The sequence below is a fragment of the Tribolium madens genome, unplaced genomic scaffold, assembly GCF_015345945.1.
Source record: "Tribolium madens isolate multiple individuals breed KSU strain unplaced genomic scaffold, Tmad_KSU_1.1 Scaffold_3;HRSCAF=73;Tcas5.2_LG2, whole genome shotgun sequence".
Taxonomy (NCBI): Eukaryota; Metazoa; Arthropoda; class Insecta; order Coleoptera; family Tenebrionidae; genus Tribolium; species Tribolium madens.
The window spans coordinates 7,048,037-7,059,987 of record NW_025401006.1 but is presented as its reverse complement, the minus strand read 5'-3'; positions in this window follow the sequence as shown (position 1 = coordinate 7,059,987).

The window sequence follows — 11,951 nt, the reverse complement described above, 5'->3', positions numbered from 1 at the left end:
AGCAGAAAACTCGTTAACAAAAATACACAATTAGCCTCAAAAACAAAAATTCAATTTTTTGAAATAAAAAACAGAACGATTAAAAAAACGATCTTCACTTATTTTAGCTTAAAAATTAAAAATAATATATTTAATTGGTTCTTTTTTATACAAGAATTAGTAAATATTTCGCAATTATTTTAACCTGAAACTGAAATGTATTTTTGTGATGTTAAATAAAAAACTTTGAACTGAGTTTAGAATTTGATTGGGAGTCCGCCCCTGGCGTCCAGTGGCTCCCAGTTGCCACGGTACGCATCTCGTCGTGGAGTTAGTTTTAGAGCGTCGATGGATAGGTGTGTAGTGCCGGCTCCGTGTCTCAAACTCTCAAAATTTCGTCTTTTCCTTTAGCCTTCCTCAGGGTATGATCATGTCGAAAATTCGCAGTAGGCCGTGTAAACATCGGGTAAATCCAGGCATTGTGATTTGTCGCCGACCTGGCACAATAGTGGAAATTGGCCGGTGTCGGACGATTTCGTGTCACTTCGCTTCTGTTCGGTGCACGTTCAATTACTCCGCCTAATTATCAGCTAAACAGCAAACGTACGCTACCCGCTGGCGCTCTCGCCCATCTCTAACGTGGCACCCGTCATTGTTTACCTCTTTATCTAAAGCACATGCTGCGACGGTTAACACCACGTGTACGAACTAAAGGTGGGACGACTCGTAATCATGCATTAATAACATTTTACGAGGCGAGGTCTCACCTAAATGTCAATCTTCGCGACCCGTTTCGACGCTTTTCACGCAACTTCGGAGATTTGAATATGCCGCGATAGTAGCCCTGACGGAGGTTATCGGGATTACATTGAAAATCGCTATTTTCCCCTTTTTCTTTTGTATAATGGATCGACACTCCCTCTTTTCCTACCCTACTTTATATACACCAGATGTCAACCTAAGAAAAAATAAAACTAATGTTCGAAATGTATTTTTATTATGTATGAATGTTAGGGTGGGAAATACATTGAGTATACTGAGGAATCAATTGGCAACACTGGCTTGTTTAAACTTTCTTAATTTCTTTGAATCAGAGATTTGAAAAGGACTCGGAAACGATTTTCACACTAGAGCAAGAAAATTCCACTATTTTACAGCTATCTTAGGATGTTTGACAATCAGGTCGTTAACAACATTACCAACCTAAACACTAGAGTGTTTGAATAGCTGTATTACAGAGTAGAAGATAAAATTAGCATCGTATTTGAGTTTAAAGTTTTATTTCAAAAAATTATTTTTTTGAGCCTGGGCCTTTACATCCATAGTAGGTACAGAGAAAGCTTGTTATATGACAAATTGGAAAAATCTCTCCCAAACGTGACTCCTAGCACCACTTTCTTGTTTCATTTATGTAAAAGCGTTTCAGTATTGGTGCCTGCATGTCATTCTGTGTATGAGTTATCACCAAGTCATTATCTTCTCAGTGGGCTATCAGTTGAAAATCTCTCGGAAATTATTGTAGGAAATTCCAGCAAGTTAAACAAAAATGTTCGATTTTGTAATTCGACACTGAACACTGAACCAGTTTCGCTCAAGTGAGATTGAAAAACCGCATACACCTGTATATTTCCTTAACCTATATAGAAAATGTGGTGTATATGTTTTTCGATACTCGGAAATATACTTATAAAAGAGAACAGCTTATTGTCACGTTAAGATACAATTTATTGTTTTGTGGTAATTCTTAACAAAATGAATTTTTTATCAGTCATTGCGTGAGAAATTACAGGGAACGTATTTATCATAGTTTCAATGTTACCAGTCGGGTCTCTAGTCCGTGAAAATTATTGCTGAGCTGATAAATTTATTCATGTTATGTAAATGCTCAAAATTATTCTAAATTAAATCGTTTTTCATTCAGAAATGGGCAATATTCAAGCTTAATTCGTACACAAGAATCAATATTTTATAACTTTGAAAAAATGAGCTTCACGTTTCAGTGTTGAAAAGATTGCTTTGCCGCTTCTTCACTGTCAAGTGTTCATTTCTAATGTCACCCAGTATATTAAGTGAAATTTGCCTACTTGTCCAGCACTTTCCGGCCTAGTTACCTAAATGATTATTTTTAATTTTACGATTTATTTTGGAATTCTAATCATAAGTTCGGATTACTTTGTTTTGCACTTGACAAAATTCGTACTTTGGAGCTTCGGATTAGAAAAATCTTGAAAATTCGCACGTCACTGCGATAAATAACATTGCACAGTGTTTTGTATGATTTGGATAAGCCCAAATTATTTATTATAATGTAACAATGTAAATATTCGGCTTTAGATACCATAAGCTACAATTTAGATTTTGTTACGATAAGTTATCAACGGATCTAATCAAATTTGATGAAATTTGTGCACTTCCAATCGAGTGGATTAACAAAAACAGTACAGTTTCGCAACGTTAGGCGGTGACGTAGAGAATCAGTGCAGAGCTGGTGAAATGACACGATTGTTTAACTCCGTTATAAGGAACAGAATTACGATGCCGTTAAGAGCAAAGTCATCGACTCACCTCAAGCTCATCTAAACGATATTAATATAGTTTTGCTATTTGAATTTTTTTCCAAAAATCCACTGTCCTAGTTCGATTTTAACGTAATTTATCGACGGTTTCGCTGAGTTATTGCCAAGATAACGAATAATTAAGTACAAAGTAAGAACGAACTAAAAGGAGCCAAAATTAAAATATTGAAAATACCTTTAAGCTAATCCATGAGTACACAGTACAAATTGATTATTGGTTTATCAGTGATAATAGTCAAGGACGAAAATATTTTGTGCAATATTAATGTTTAGGTAGAGTCGTGTTTGCTAGTTTTACAATATTTGATAATCAAATTTGGGCTACTTTATAATTCAAGAATTAAATTGTCTCAAGGAGATGTTAAAATATTGATGAAATAGTAACGATCGTCCCTCTCTCAATATTGTTTTAAATAAAATTGTGACTGTCATGCTTTAATTTTTAAACTACTCTCACTGAAAAAAACCTTATCATTGTTACTAAAAGTAAAAGCACTTTGAAAGTTTATTAGAAATTGGTGTTGAATTTTTTATTTTTGCCATTCTTAAATTTATTAATTTTTAGTTTCTAGGAAATAGTTGCGCATTAATTACCGTTACGTTGATACTAAATTTTACATTTTTCTTATATAAAACGATTTTTTAACGGTTCAAAGTTGGATTGCTTTTCAAGGCACCGTGACAAGGTTTTACTAATAGAATAACGTCAATAATGCTTATCATTTGACATTACATGTGCATTATATTAATAATTATTAGAATTGATTGTGTGGTCTTTGGCCTTGCAAAAACACTGAATCTTTTCTGGAAGAATGACAGAAGGATCAAGAGATTAACTGCAAATGTAAATCTGAAAAACATTTAGCCAATTCATCATTTCGGTACACAATTCGGCCTTATTTTCCACTTTTTATCTTATCGTCTAACCCCATTTTGATTGTGGATTTCTGCAATAAATCGATCGTCTTGCACGTGGATTGTTGTAACGTCGGTATGTTAATGACAATCATTTTCACATAACATTAACAATTACGTAACGTAAATCCGCAACAATGTCGGACTTTGATAATTTTTCCAGAAAAATTCAATTTGCCAATAAAATACGCGGACATGCGGCACCGATTATGATACCAAAAGCAACACCATTTTAATTATTCATAGCCTTATCAAGGCTTATTTGAAATGAACTTTAATTGCTAATAAAACCTTTACAAAATGAGTTATGGACTGTTATCATCTGTTATCGACATTTCGGCTGTATGCCGCAAACATCTCAAATTGAGAAAAATCAAAATGTCGAAGCTAAAACAAACATTTTTTTACGGTGCGACCGCGAAAAAGTGTGTCAATGAGATAACCTCATTTGACATTTCTTACTTTGAACAATTAACGTTCTTCAATGCTCCTTCATTTTCCGATTTCCTGTCTTGCAAACTTTTCTTCTTAACCTAGGTTAAAACACTAAACGTGGATCCTTTTTATGAAAGAAAAGGTAGATTGATTTACACAATTATTATCAAAACAATCGTTAGCTCAGGTCAAGGCTCGGATTTTTTTTTAGGTCAGATATACTTACTAGCGTTTTGCTCTCAAATCGTAATAAACACTTGAAATGCATCTGTTTGTCAAAATAATTAAAGAGAAAAATAAAGATGACCATCAGCGACTTTTTTTAAAAATATATTTTTAACTTTGGCACCAAATGTGCGACTGGTTTGTTTATTGCGCTTGAGGGAATTACAAATTTCTATGGCACTTATTTGTCAAAATAAAGTAAGAATAATTATGATTTTATTGTAATTTTGTGGCTAATCATTTTGTAGATTGTTTTACATGAAGATAAGTGATAAACATTTGGCCTGAGGCCAGAGTTGCGAAAATTATTTTATTTTGAACCACGACCTACCGTAGAAAAAATACTAAACCGAGTTGAATGTCCTTAATTGTGAAAATGCACTTTTATTTTTGGAGAGTTTAAGAGTGTTTAAAATATTTTATGGTGTATCGTTATTTGGTAATCTTGCGATAAGGATATTTTTTCGTCGATGAAAATAGAATTCGCGCCCAAAGCAACAATCGCTTATAAAAATATTTAATTAATGATTAAATCCTTTGTAGCTTAATAATAAAAGGAAGTTATGTTTGTGATAACAGAGTTAGATTGCATAATTTCACACTATATTGCTAAGTTTAAACAAAACTGAGATTCAATTTTTTAAACCAGAAATCCTGTTCATGTCACTTGAGTCAGGTATAGTTAACCACAAAGTTCCCAGAAAAAGGATTATCGCTAATTACAAATAGGAAACACGTACAGGTCTCGGAATTTCCAAAATGTCACTGATAAGGGTCCAATGACTAATTGATACAAGAATGAACCCGAGTTTTATCTCAATTTTTGACTAAAGTATAGAGAATATAGAATAAGGATCGATAAGCCTAGATTAGATTAAAACACCTCGTCCCCTCGCTATATCATTGCACGCAACCATCATAAGCAAAATACGTCATATTTTCCAAACAAAACCTTGATTTATATAATAATAACACAATATTTTTCAATGCGTCGCTCGGTGACAGTTATCATCAAGGTTTCATACTATATTTGGAACACTCTGTATAAAACGATAAGTGATTTGCATTCGCGTCATTGTTCTAATCCCAAACGATAAAATACTTTTGTCGGAAAAAAACATTTTTATCTGAGTGTTAAGTTTTTCAATTACAATTAAATAGAATAAATTTTGCATTTTATCTTTTGCTGTTAACATTGCAATGTTATTTCACACGTTGTTTTTTTCCTAGTGGCTATAATAAAATGCTACCATGTCCGCATGCTTGTAAATATTAAAAAGACTTCTTATAATAGCATATTGTTGTCTACTACAGTTTGCTTTGAATCATTACAACTACAACTATTGATTAGTAGCATTCAGTATACTCTCACACTGAGAATAAATTACATGCTCAGTTTTTGCAAGAGTTAATAGACTGATAAACGATAGATTATATACGTTGCTTGTCGTTAAGAATGTTTTTGATGAATCAATGAAAAGAGTACACTCTGTATATGATTCTAAAAACTAACATAATATGAATAAAGTTTTTATAAATTATGGTTAAAAAACCTATTCACATTTCATAAAGATTCTAATTGTCTCGTATTTTCTTCTATAATTCATTCCATTGTACTTTTTTCCTTTTTTCTCATTACTTTCTGTTAAAATCAGTTTTCGCGTCGCCCAGTAGATTATTCTTATTTGTTTTGTCATTTCAGGGCCTTTGTAATTAAAAAAAAATACCTTTTTGATTTAGTTATTGTATAAATTGTGTGGAATTTGTTTGACAACAAGAGAAAACAATAAAAATAATAACAGTCATGAACTTGATCAGTCAGGAATGTGTCAATGTGAGTGATTATTACAATATTGACTAAGCAAGATTGGAAAAAGATAAACTTCGTCTCAAAGATAACAAATCTCTTGTTTCGTTTCCCATAAATAATAAAACCATTTTTTAGACTTAAAAATCACAATCCTTTATAGTGGGTCATCACGGAACCGACGTCTAAATCCAGCACGTGTCCCTAACTAGTGTTATAAATTAATACTCGGTGTGTTTACGATTCTGATGGTCCATAGGCGCTCACGTGGAAGCCATATTACTACATCACCGGATCGTTAACCTGTGAAATATCACAATTAAATTTTGAAAAATCCAATCGCGCGATTTTAGGCAACATTTTATTATGCACTAACACATTTGTTAACAAAAGTATTTACATTCAATTTGTGCCGGTTTAATATCTCCTTTATGGCTCAGCCATTAGTTTGTGGTTATTTATGTAAATATTATTGAGGGGCTTATTTATGTCGAAAATAAGTCATAAAATCGGAAATTTAAGAACATTTAAAATAGTTTTATTATGCTATACCACTATTTTTAACGGATCATTCTAATTAAATTAAGATTTACTCACGTGGCGCACTTGCACCTATAACTAGTAAAAGACCGCTTTAATTAATTTCGAAAATAGGCCAACGAAACTACTTGGCGTCATTATTGTTTTTACTTAGGTAATTTAAGTTAATTCGAAAAATGATTAATGATATGCAAAAAGTGCAAATAATTGCTTCTAATTACCCTACCGGGCAAAAATCGTATTTTCAACGCTTGTAGCCCGATTGAAAATTTTTTCCGACTCCGCCAAATCATTTACCGCTTCAAACATTCTAATTGATTTTTTTCCTGTGTAATGAATACTTTTTAATTTACAGGAAGCGATATTTTCCCTTTCACTTATTGTCTACACTCGAAAACAATTCATTTTTGACTAAGGAAATTTCTCTAAGCAATTACGAAAAAAATCCAATCGCAGTGTTACACTTATCCTGTTAAGAAGAGCATGAAAATGAATATTTTCAGTATCAGATCGGACGCTTTCCTTTTGCAGATGACATACGCGCTGTTACAATTTCACCTGCACTTTCCTGTTCGATTTCTAGCAATTTCTCTTGTATTGTGAGACTATATTTTAATTTTGAACAATTGCAACTATTACATAACTTCGTTATGTAACTGTAATATTTGGAAAAATAGCGGAGGTGATAAAGTTTAACAATTATTACGCCAATGCGAGATCTTGATCTAGAAACATTTTCCATTTGCCGGTTTATTGAATCTTAAATTTTTTTCATAAAATTTTAGCAAAACTAGTAAGTGGTTTTAGGTGCCCAAAAATGGCACTACTCCTATTCTTATTAAGCAACCAGTGGCAACCAGTCCTGAAAAAGTTGCTTTGTTTCAGGAACCATTTATGGTGCGGTGCATCCTTGTAACTGTCGTGTACGAAAGCTGCGATTCATATTTACAACAGAGACAAGTTGTTTTGTATCAGTAATGATTATTTTTATGATGCTTTTATAGAGTTGGGATCAAAAAGACGTAACTTGTTGGATAAGAATGGTTGTAACCTTTCACTAGTAGCTACAATAACAAAAAGTTGAAGCGAATATACTGAATGGATTAGCGCTTGAATGGACAAGGTGCTTTTACCTTTTTAATATTTGTGAGATAAGAAATCAGAGATGAAAAAAGATCAATTTGTTTTGCTCCATATAATCTTAAATAATGTTTAGATTATTATCATCAAAAATTCTCCAAGTTGGTAAATTTATTATTGGATCTGTCAAGACTCTAAACTATCGTAGAAATTAGATTTTAGATTAATTGAAATGAAATCGATTCGTTTCCTGAAAAAGCCTTCATCTGATAAAGGAAGATTGTAAAGAATCCGAGACTGGTACTCGGTTTTGGGTCTTTTGTAAGCGATTAAGTGATTATTTACCCTCAATTTACGCGTCCCAAATCGGTACATAAGAAATTAAGTAGTGTGGTACTATCGTGGAACTAATAATTACCTACGGTTTAAAATCACGAGCCGTAGAAAATTCGTGGGATTTCTCACAATGCACGTCTTCCAGTAATCATATTAAGTCTGAGAAACATCATTAGAAAATGTAGAAAATTTAAATACAATTTACAAAACATGCAAACAAACATCTTCGAACTAATAGTTAGCATTATTTGGCGCGAGGAACTACAAAATAACAATTTGTTTACGCTTGTCTTGTCAGATGCTTTGTTTCTAAAAATTTCCAATTATATTTATGAGCCGATATGCTAAAAATGGCCATCGGAATTACTTATTCTCTCATTGATATCGTATCACTGTTTATGTTAAACTTAGCTTCAAAGACAAATTTTAATTTTAAATGACAGGGGTGTAATGTATGCTCGTTTGGTGCCCGAGTACTCCATATGCAGAAAGCTACTCAGCAACTTCTGACGCCAAAGAGGAATGAATGCATAATTCGACTTTTGGACCTGGTCGTCCTGTAGTTAAAAAAAATAATATCCAGAAATGCTTTGGAACATTTCGCTGTTCTAATACTGGTACTGGCTTCCGTTCAAAAATTGAATTACTGAATTAACAAAGTGTTAAAATCTAAAAGCAATTGCGAAAAGTATTTTGCTTTGAATTGACTTTCAGCCAATTTGAATCTTTGTCCGGTTTTAATAAAAATCCCTCAAACTTATAAATAGTTCGTTATAATTTCATTCATCAAGTCGATTTATTTGTAGTTCTAGTAAAACTTTCATTTGTAAATAATTAATTTGTGTAACAATCGTTATAGGGGACGTGAATGATAAACAGTGGAATAGAAAAATGAATGGACCCTCAAGGTAAAAATCAAAAGTGAAGGTACAATAAATATAAATTTGATTTTAACGATTAATTAATTAATTTAGATTTATTGTAGGCGTTATTAAGATAAATTAATGATTGTGTAAAACAGTGAGTAAAATAAAATTCGAGTGAATCCTGTATTAAATACATTTCAACGCAATAAATCCATTTTAATAATAATTTGTAAACAAGAAACGAACCGGAATAGAACGCTATTTATCACTTTAGCTGAAAGTGTCTTCACGTCGTTGTCTTGATTAGTGTCGTTCACAAATCAAAGAAGGAAGGTAATATCCCGACGCCAACAACATAAACGTAGACTCACGATGTATAAAATTAAGTAGCGACAGGAACGCGGAGTTGTCCTAAAAATATCGCCGGTGGCGCACCAATCAAGAAATGCTTACTGAAATTGTAGTTTAAACAATTATGAAGGAGTGCGCCGAGAAAAGGACCGACCGAGGATGGCAGACGGATGAAAAAAGGACGAAAGTCGTCAAGGATCGCGTGCTGCAACCGTGAGATATACTATTCTTGGCGAGTGCCCTCTTTCAGGCAGCTATTTCAGTCGATGGAAGGGCGTAGCGCAGCTTCGGCGTTAAATTTGGCGTCTCTGCCGCGACCAGACCAGAAAATCTAAACAAATGTCGCGGCTCTAACCGCAAACTCACTTACACCGAACTATTTATTTCCACCTTGATTCGGACGCAATTTATCAACTAAATGGATAAATTGGTAAAAATATATTGTTTTCGGACGACATTATCCGAAATGCAGCTAGCTGGACGTGATTTACGATTTCATACAGACAAATAAAGACGATGATCATGCAAGAATTAATAAATCGCGCAAATATCACAAAAAATGTTTTGATGATTTCCAAAGAAAACTGAAAACTAAGAAAAAAAATATTAATTTTCAGATTCTGTTTTTATATTTTCTGTGATCAATACAACAAATTTATAGTTTTTCCGGGTTTTATCACTATATTTAAACTAATTTTTGGAAATTAAATGGTAGGTGCAAAGTTTTTTTAAAATTTTTCTTACAGTAGAATGTTTAGTTGGAATAATTACAAATCCAAAATTTTAACCGTTTTAAATTAAAAAAAAATGGTCGACTATTTTCAGTCATTTGATTGATACATAGTTCAAAAAATACAACAATGTATTATTCAAATTTTAAACTCGTTTTTCAAAAACTATAGGTTTCATAGTACAAGATTACGAAGGTCCGGAGAAAGTCCACCATATTAACATAGAAATGCAACTTTTGACAATCAATTTAAAAGTTTCGCTCTAATTGAAGTTTTAAACTAGAAAATTTTTAAAATAAAAACTTCTTACGTATGTTCCTCAAAAAGTATACTAAAATTAATTTTGTTTGTGGAATCCTAAAACAATATTCTATAAAATTAACAAATTCTAGAGACGGTTGGAGCCATTCGACAAAAAAGCAACATCTATTATAGAAATCTGTCGATTACTGAAAAGCTGTCGGTCGTAGATAAACAACCAAAACGGATCAATGTTTTTAGACGCCTTCACATTAGCTAAAGTTGACTCCGGAGCGCTCCAGTTTTTCAAACTGCTGAACAGTTTCAAAAAAATTTTAAAAATCTAATAACTCAATTCGGCCAAAATACGAATTTATTATAAAAAAAAAAACGGAAACCAAATCTCACTTATAGTAATTTAAAAATTTAAAGGCATTAAACGTTTTAATTTGCAAATTTATAGTTTTTATAAAATTGGGTAAAAAATAAATCAGACAAAAAATCGATTGTACAGTATTTACCAAAAGAATTGCAATTGTGTGGGTTTAATGTTTTGGTAACATTTCGAAAACTATTGATTTTACTATGCTTTTGCTAAACAAATTTTAGTATCATGGGAAAAAAAATTTCTCTGCTTTATTTTTAAAAATAAGCCACTTTAAAGTCACCCTTCCATCTAAATCTCGCCAAATGGTGTTAGAGATAACTCCAGACTCCTATAGAGCGATATATTATACTTCCAAAAGTATATTGTTGGTAATGTTATTCTAATGTTAATTTTACGCGTATTTACATTTTATGACAACAGTTACACGCAACTGAAAAATAAAATCAGCAACTGACACGTCTATTTTGACGAGTAGAACATTTCGAATCACTTTGAAATCTCTTACAAGTGTTCAACAAGATTGAAAACTTAATACATCTTCAAATGTTACGACTTCAAGAACCGTTGTTCGGTTTTTAAGTCTTGGTAGAGGAATTAGGAAAAGAATTAAAATTCTTGAAACGTTCATTGTTAACCTGTTATACAATAACACGTCAATCAGTGCGTTGTGAAAGCGGTCTTCGCGTAGATTTCCACTGAAAAATCGCGTCACCGTATTGTCTTTGAGCTTTCTTCTGACGAAATCAATAATCCACTTTATCTTAACGAGGCGACCAACAGGATGTAAAGTTCATTTGTATCAGTTGACCTTACCCAATTCACTCATCATTTACACCATGAAGTCTTACATCGAAAACGTTCTCTCATCATCTTCGAGGCCCAAACCAAAATAAAGAACAGTTGTAAGTAATTAATTCCATGTCGAAGAAAAGGGTTGAAATGCAAGGAAACTCCCCGAGTTATCAGTAAGTGTAATTAAGTGACGGCGTTGGAAAGCGGCGGCGGAGAGTATTTTTATGCGCCTGTCAAACTATTAATAGGGACGCATCCATTCCAGATCCAGACATGTTCGATGCCGGCAGACTGCTCCACCGCAATCTATTTCGAATTAGAACTGCTTTTATGTTAAGCGCAACTTATCATGTTTTTCATAACAATGTTTGAACTGAATAAATAGGCAATGATTTACGGCCATGCGAACTCGCCGTACTTTGTCACAACATAACGATTCGGTGATTTTTCATCTGCTTTTCTCGGATACTGTTTTTTCTAACAGACAAAAACTTTACAATTTATTGATTGTAAACTACGAAAGGTCGGAGTCTCTACCATGGAGCTTTGGAGAAACACACGTTTCACAGATTGTCAAAATTTTTCCACAACTTTTTTCTACTTGTAAAACCCCAGAATCTTAATTTTTTAATCACTTTTGTTTTCATATGTTCTATTATTTTGTTTTTATTTATGTTTTTAATGAGTTAT